We start from the raw sequence: 7,644 nt of genomic DNA, 5'->3' as shown, positions 1-7,644 counted from the left end.
ACAAGGCAAACTAAATTTGGGATTCAAAGGTGCTCTAAGGAAGATTCTTCGGCCAACGTCATGGGATGCGACAGTCTCACAGATCACCGCACTTTCCCACAAAGTCACCTGACCCCGGTCATCTGACCTGACAGGGGACAGACACAGGAGGGAAATAATCAATTACTGTACATGTACAAGCCAATACAGGTGAAGCCTACAAGTGTAATTTATGGGCCAACAAGGCAAAGAATTGGGTTTCAGCCTATGTTGGGAAAAAAGACAAACCCCGATGTAAGCATTTAACTTGTTCACAAATAAATCGGATCAGCACATGTACAGGCCTCCATTTTAAGGTTTGGAAAAGAATTTGTGGTATTCACTTACATACACTTTACAGGATGCATTGAAAAAAATAACTGAACACGTATTATTTGGTCAAAATAGTAGGATGGTTCAGAGACTTACATTTGGTGAGAATTAGCGAGAAATAAACTACAAAGCGACTGCTGTGCAATACGAACTCCTTAAGCTAATTCTGTATAAGTGGAAACCAAGATATTTCCTTTTTTTTACATTTCTTGGTGGGATAAAAAGTTGAGAAAAATTGTTTGAATTGCTCACAGGCAAATTCAATTGTGGAATTCTTGGGGTGCTTCACTCGCTCATCAAATAAGGACGAGTTCTCAATGAGCTCCTTCAGCCAACGCCTCTGCCACTCGGGATTTGCACAACCCACAGCTGCGCATCCCAAAAGGCAATATCCCCCCCTTCCCAAGTCCCCTGTGTGAGGGCTGTTTTTCCGATCTCACAGAGCCAATCTCTCTGTCTTCAGCCAAAGAAGGTACCCAACGACATGTACATGTACACATACCCCCCATGCGTATCCAAAATTCAGGGTCCGCTCTGATCCAACAACCACCATATGCTGATGATCGGGGGGGGGGAGGGGAAGACAGAGAGAAGAGAAAGAAAGGGTCCTCTCCTTCATTTTGCATTAGCACTGGCCGTTGGAGCACCTTTCTGATTAATTTTCCTGGCCCCGAGCACCAATTGCTTACACTCATGAATGTACTTGTTATATTAACCCCGGCTGAGTGCTACTGCACACACTGCCTTGGCCGTACCGCTCTGTGCATACAGGTATGGACTGGCCTATGGTCCGTAGGGGCAGCGGAGAAACGGCCGAGCAATAGTGAGATTTCAAAGGGGGTCGCTCTTTTCCTGATTGCTGGCAGGGCTGCAAGCATACATGTGCTCTGGGACTGGTGTGTTGGGATCTGCGGCAGCAGAGGGTTGCACAAACACGGGAGGTGATATATTTTTCTTTCCAGCGATGGCTGTTGACAGTGGAGATGGGGGGAGGGCAAAAAGTAGTAAAAACAGAAGTCTGGATGTTTGGACGATGACGCTCTTGTTTACGTTTTGTCCGGGCGGATGCACAGTCTCATAAAATCTCACCTGGCCGACGTCAATTTCAGCAGCTCATCACCCAGACACTGCCTAATCTCCTCCTCCAAATGTATACAAATAAGGCTATCCGATGCGGGACCATTCCAGTCAATTGCGCAAAGTGTTGAATTATTGACGGACAAGTCACGAAGATGGCCACAACATTTCATTTTGTCAGTTCTCACGGTGACCCACAAAACAAGTCCTTGTTGACTTCTTACTCGATGAAAATAAGAATCGCGAAAATAAATCCCTCCCAAAAAATCTCTGGGTGGGTTGTTGAAAGATATGGAACTCTTGCAGGAAGCTTCGAGGCAGAATAATTTGCAAGGCAGCAGACAGCAGTGGCTGAAGTTGACTGTCAGCCTTCTACCAAATATAATATGCTGTATTGATTGCATGAACAAGGACTGGACCTACGCAGGAAAACTTCCAATTTGAAATTAAAAAAAAGCACGAGAACACGGTGTCATTTTATGCATGGATTACAAATTACTTGGAGCTGATTAATCATTCATCCCAGTGGACCATGCCTAATGAATCATTCATTAGACTTGCATGAATCATGCACCCTTATGCTATGCATTATTCATTGCACATGGGGGTCACTCTTTGCATTATTCAAATGTGCCGGTATCGCCAAATGACCCCTTACCATTTTTTCATTGAACTATTCACAAATATTTGGGCCTAATCCGGACATCCGCAGCTTGCATTTATTGATTGGCTAAAAGGTCAGAGAATGCCAACCTAATCTACCGCTATGTTACTACACAGCACTGATCAAGATTGAGGCCAACCTTTGCCTACAGCAGAAAGATTATGCCAGTACGTCTTGGGCATATTGGTACAGTATGTACATGTAATCTGTCCCAACAAATCTGACATAAGGTTCGGAAAATGTACAATGTGTGGAAGTTAATGTACCTGTACCGGTACCTGTTTACCTACATGTACAATCAATATACCTCCCCCCCCCAGAAGTTCAAATTACAAGATTTGAGCGTACTTTATTGCTGAATTTAGAATTTAGAAACCCATGTGTCATGACAATCATATTTATTTATTGACACCTGTCCAACTTCAAGTTTGATACATATCTCAACTCTACATTTCTGTGGTCTGTCCGGTTAACAGACACTGCCCATAGCTACATGTACTAACTGACTGACTGACTTTATCAAGGAAATCAAAATTATTTACTGGGATTTTCATCAGGGTTCTGTTTCAGCTATTTGTATTTTATATTTGTACTATCTGGGGAGTTGTTTTTAATGGTGTGGACGATCATGTCATCATACTGGCCATCTCACTGAAAAGAAATTGAGTGTAGAACAAGCATTACTTCCAGTGCTATGTTACCATGGTTACAGGAATTGCTCAGGCATCGCAAGCTACATGTGGGCAATTCCAGAAATTAGGGGTCCATTTTTTTTTTGGTGTCACTGTTTCAGTGTTACATCTGACATATGATTTTGTAACTTCAGAACACATTTTCTAATTTCCAAGAGTGACGAATTAATGCAAATAACCTGCCAAACAAATAGTAATAGTTTGAAATCAATTCCGGTGATATTTCCATGTCAAATAACAAAGGTCAGATGTAACAGGGACACGAAAATCATACTTTTGGACCCGTAATTTCTGGAATTCTCAAGGTATGTATCAAAACCAAGGTCAAGCATTTAACAATCTGCAAATATCTAACTGCTATTTATTACACAAGTTTAGAAAATAGCCCTGGCTATAATTGAGGTAAATGGACTGACTATTGTTACATTTCAGCTTTCTTGACTTTACATCTGTGCGTTTATCGCTGCATTCACTACAAATCGCCGATGTTTGCAAGTAGGCAAATGAGGTTAACGGTCTGAAAATTTGTAATTCTTCACAATCAACTTTATTTCAAAACCTTCACTCACTGCTAGCACAAACAGGTTGACGGAGCACCATTTGAACTAAGGATGACAATGTATTTGCAAGGCTCAACACACAGCTACCTTACTGTAATGCCAAACACGGACAGTACCAGTGCCTTGCACATGCACACATGTACATTCAATGTACACGTGCAGGGTATGCATGTACCTCATGTGCTCAAGATTTACCAAGTCCATACATGTGTACATGTGTAATGTACACGTAAACAAACAAGCACATGTACATGTAGAAAACTTGTTATATGTGACTGTAATTTACAACTGTAGACCCACATGTATGAATTTTCAACAGTTATCTTTATGTGACCATACAGTGTTACATCCTCAGCACAGAGCCAATTACAGGTACATGTAAGATGACTACATGTCCATGAACTGGTACATGAACTGAAGGTGAACAAATCTGCACTATGGGGCAGCGCGGACATCTGGGATTCTCACAAAATGACAGGTACTGCGCTGGTGAAAACAGCGACCTTGGCGACGTACGCACGCACCAACCAGTCCGAGGATCCAGTTATACAATCTTTTCTTTGATCTGCATGTAAGCGCACTCGTTGCAGTTGTTTTCACAGGCCGGAGAGTAGTTGCTACCCGTATTTTTGTGAAACTCCTGGTTGTCCGCTCTGCCCCATAAAACATCAAGTCACTTTGTTGCACAAAATGAAGAAGCAATCGCAGCTACATAAACATGTAAGTGTGGCTGGTCCCAGATCTGTTTTATAGCGAGACCTGTGACATGAGTTGTGGGAACCAAGGGTCGACCGCCTGTTCAACATGGCAGATTCCATGATTTGCCAGTCGCCGCTTTCTTCTTGGAAGCATCAAGTCCTCTGGGCTGGACTGCCAGTCGGCCTTTTGCCTTTCCTGACCACGGAAGGAGTTATGGTGGCTATTTCCAGTGAACATTCCTATACTGTCAGGCCCTCGCAGGTTGTCGGTGACACTGCCTGCAATCGCACTTGGTTTTGGTGAAGCCACGTGCTCCGAGATGGAGTCTCGATTTTCCACACATTGGTCCATCATTCCAAGACGAGCCAGTAATTGCATGCGCTTGAGCACTTGTATTTCTTGTCTGTTATAGATTTTCTATCAAAGTGTCTCCCAAATATGTGAAAAATTTACAAAATTTTTCTTAACTAGTAGCAATATGTCTGAGCAGTGCACTAGCTAAGACCAGTTTAGTGCTGGGTAAATTTCTGGATTTCTAAGCATAGCGAGTGTAGTAAGCGGGACTCTCACAGCTCATAGCCGGACTGGATTTGCGCCCTCTATTGTGCCAGCTATTCGGCTGGTCTTGTGCTAAGACTATGAATACGTGCACGTTGCCTAGGGGTAGGCTACATTATATGTATATCCCATAATTTCACATCCGGATCTCGTAACACTGCTATCTAGACGTTCTCGATGTTTTTTGATGCTAGAAATACGATCGAATGGGTACATTTTCAGTAATATTTCAGTTTGGAAAATCCGTGCTGGGTGGCACAGCCAATTTGGACCCGAGAGCTGGGCAGAAATTTGCAGTACTGGGTGGTGCCGCCCGGCGCCACCCACCATGGCTAGAACCCCCGCATCTAGCTGTATGGGTTAATTTGATACACTGAATTGTGGGTACATGTACATGGAAGTGACGTGCAATCTTGCAGAATCTCGTAGTAACAAAAGTTAGCGAGGTGGAACAGTACTGTAGATTATGCATCTGTGCATATTGACAATTACATGTAAGCACACAACAGTTGCATGCTATCAGTACATGTCCTATATAATGCACACATAATGAACAGACATTTTGGTTCCAATTCTGAAGTTGGGGCTACTCTCTCTAGCTGGCTTGTCCATTATAATCCAATACACATGTACATGTACCGCTACATGTAGAAATGGGTCAGGTCACAGGCTCCTTCCAAAATTCCACAAGTTCCTCTCACTCCCCAACAGGCCGTGACCCCTCTAAGCTCATCCTGGAAGGATTTTATCTCATTACAAAGCTGGATTCGCGGGGCATCAGGAACAAACTGATCTGCTATTTAAACATGTGAGCACACCGACGTGTACACATGTACAGTGCAGGCCTGGCAAAGCCATCAGTGTCTGCCTGCATGCACCGGCAAGTTGGCATCAACCTGGTGGGCTGCTGACAGCCGTGACCTTTGTGGGAAGGGAGGAGGGGCCGTCTGAGGTGACCCAGAGCTGGGGCAGAGGGCCACTCCTAACCCTCTTGCTGGCAATCTTTCTTGGAACACTCGCAGTTTGGAAAGAAAGTAACCATTTCATCGCATTCAGGCACGCCAAGCACGTACGGCACACATTTAGCCGCTGAAGTGCTGCACGTGCATTCAGTACACATGAATGCACAATACATTGCAAACTTTGGAGTGTGTGTCAAAAATGTTGTGTACACAAACAAATGCAGATATATATGGTTCAGTGGCAAATTCGCTTGAGGAGACACAGTTGAAAGTCTATCCGCCTTGAGCAGAAGCACCCTCTCGTCAGTTGAAAAGAACCTTGCTGGTCCACAATGTTCCTTTTGCTGTTACACTAACGTTTCACAACTGTTTGTTTGTCATCGTTTGATCCATGGTCGTCTGCGAAGTTACTACCAAAGGAGTCTCCGCTGCTAGGAAAATTGCGCCCTCTGTTGGTCCCGCTCTCCCGGCCAATAGACCAGTACGTGCCGGTATATGCGTGCATGCAGCTTGACAGTACATTTTACACATGTATTATTGCCACTATAATTGTCATCCGGCAAAACATCTGTGCACAGTTCATGGAAGTGACAAGGGACCTTGGTGCTACAAAAAAATTCTTAACAGCCCTCCCTCTCATTTTAAATGGACTGCACTTTTGCTGCTGCTGTGCCTAAAGTGACAGAGGGACCCTTTAAAGACATTTTACTCAAATTGGATGCCTTGTGCCTGGGATTTGAGAGTGTCAACACCAAGCTCCCACCAGACAAAGAGCTGATCAAGGAACTAGACCAGACAGTGAGAAATGGCCATAGGACACTGCAGTAGCCTGCGGTCTAGGAAATCAGCACCCCACTCTAATGGATGTTACACACACTCTCTCTCCCCCCTCCTTCAGAAATCGGTGATCTGATAGCCTGGCATTCCCCGCAGCACACCGGACAACATGCAGGATGCAAATGAGTGCAGTTCAGAGGAGACACAAGTCCAGGCTCTGAGTGAAGGATATTGAAATAAGCAGAAAAAAAAAATTCTGGGTCCAAGGATTAGCCTGTTCAAGGAAAAACTGTCTGGGCGTTCTCTGGCTTGCAGATTCTCCATCGCTGATTCATCATCACTTGTTAATAAACCACCGACAAAATTGCTTGGCCTGTCCCTCCAATTTCCCCCCCCCCCACCTCAATCGGGACACCCTTGGTCATAGATAACCACTATCCCAGTCTGGCTACTGAATAAACCCTTTTCCGAATGTTTTGACTGTGGTTTCAGAGACAGGGATGCCCTTAGTCACAATCCAGGAGTTCATTATGTGATATTGAAAGTGCACCCAAAGCACACACAATATCACCTTCCACATTTTTGCCTCAGTCAAAATTGTGACCACATCTTACTGTGCTACAATAACAAAGGACTCGAATGTCAATAAAGATAAGAATTTCACCATCCAAACAGGTACTAAACGTTCATGCACGTGAACATTGTAAGCCTACTGGTGCATGTTCAGGTACACAAAAAATCAAGGAAAAGGCAAGGGTCACTTTTTCCAATTTGTTAACATGAAGTGTACGGCATATACCTTTTGGTAATATTTTTAACCCAACTATTATAAATTATTGGCGCTGAACTTGGACTCACTTCAAGGGGTTGGGGGACAAGACAGAGTACTAGGTGAAAGGTCAATGGAATCTGGGAACCTTTAAAATAATAAACCTTGCTATCAGTTTTAGTGTTTATTAGATCATAATCTAATACTACAATGTACAAAGTATGAAATGTATGTCCATGTGCTTGTTGCAAGTGTTTACATACAATATGGCAACGAACAAGAATATTAACCCTAACCGCTAAGCATATTGTTTGGGTTACAGTACTCAGTAAGTACAAAATACTGAGTAGTAGCCTGAGCCTGAAGGACCTAGCACTACAAATTACTACTTCTGGCTAGGTTACTTGCATTGTTACTCGTACAGAGAACAATAAAGCCATGCATTCATAGTGCCACAGCACTGTATGGTACATTGTCTTTTCTATTGTATTTTATGGCTTCAGAGAACAATGCGGTCATGTCCTCTTACAAGCGG

Source organism: Acanthaster planci, linkage group LG20, assembly GCF_054643075.1.
Source record: "Acanthaster planci isolate LZ-2023a linkage group LG20, COTS_SCS, whole genome shotgun sequence".
Taxonomy (NCBI): Eukaryota; Metazoa; Echinodermata; class Asteroidea; order Valvatida; family Acanthasteridae; genus Acanthaster; species Acanthaster planci.
The sequence above is the reverse complement of the archived record's forward strand: the minus strand, read 5'-3'. Positions refer to the sequence as shown.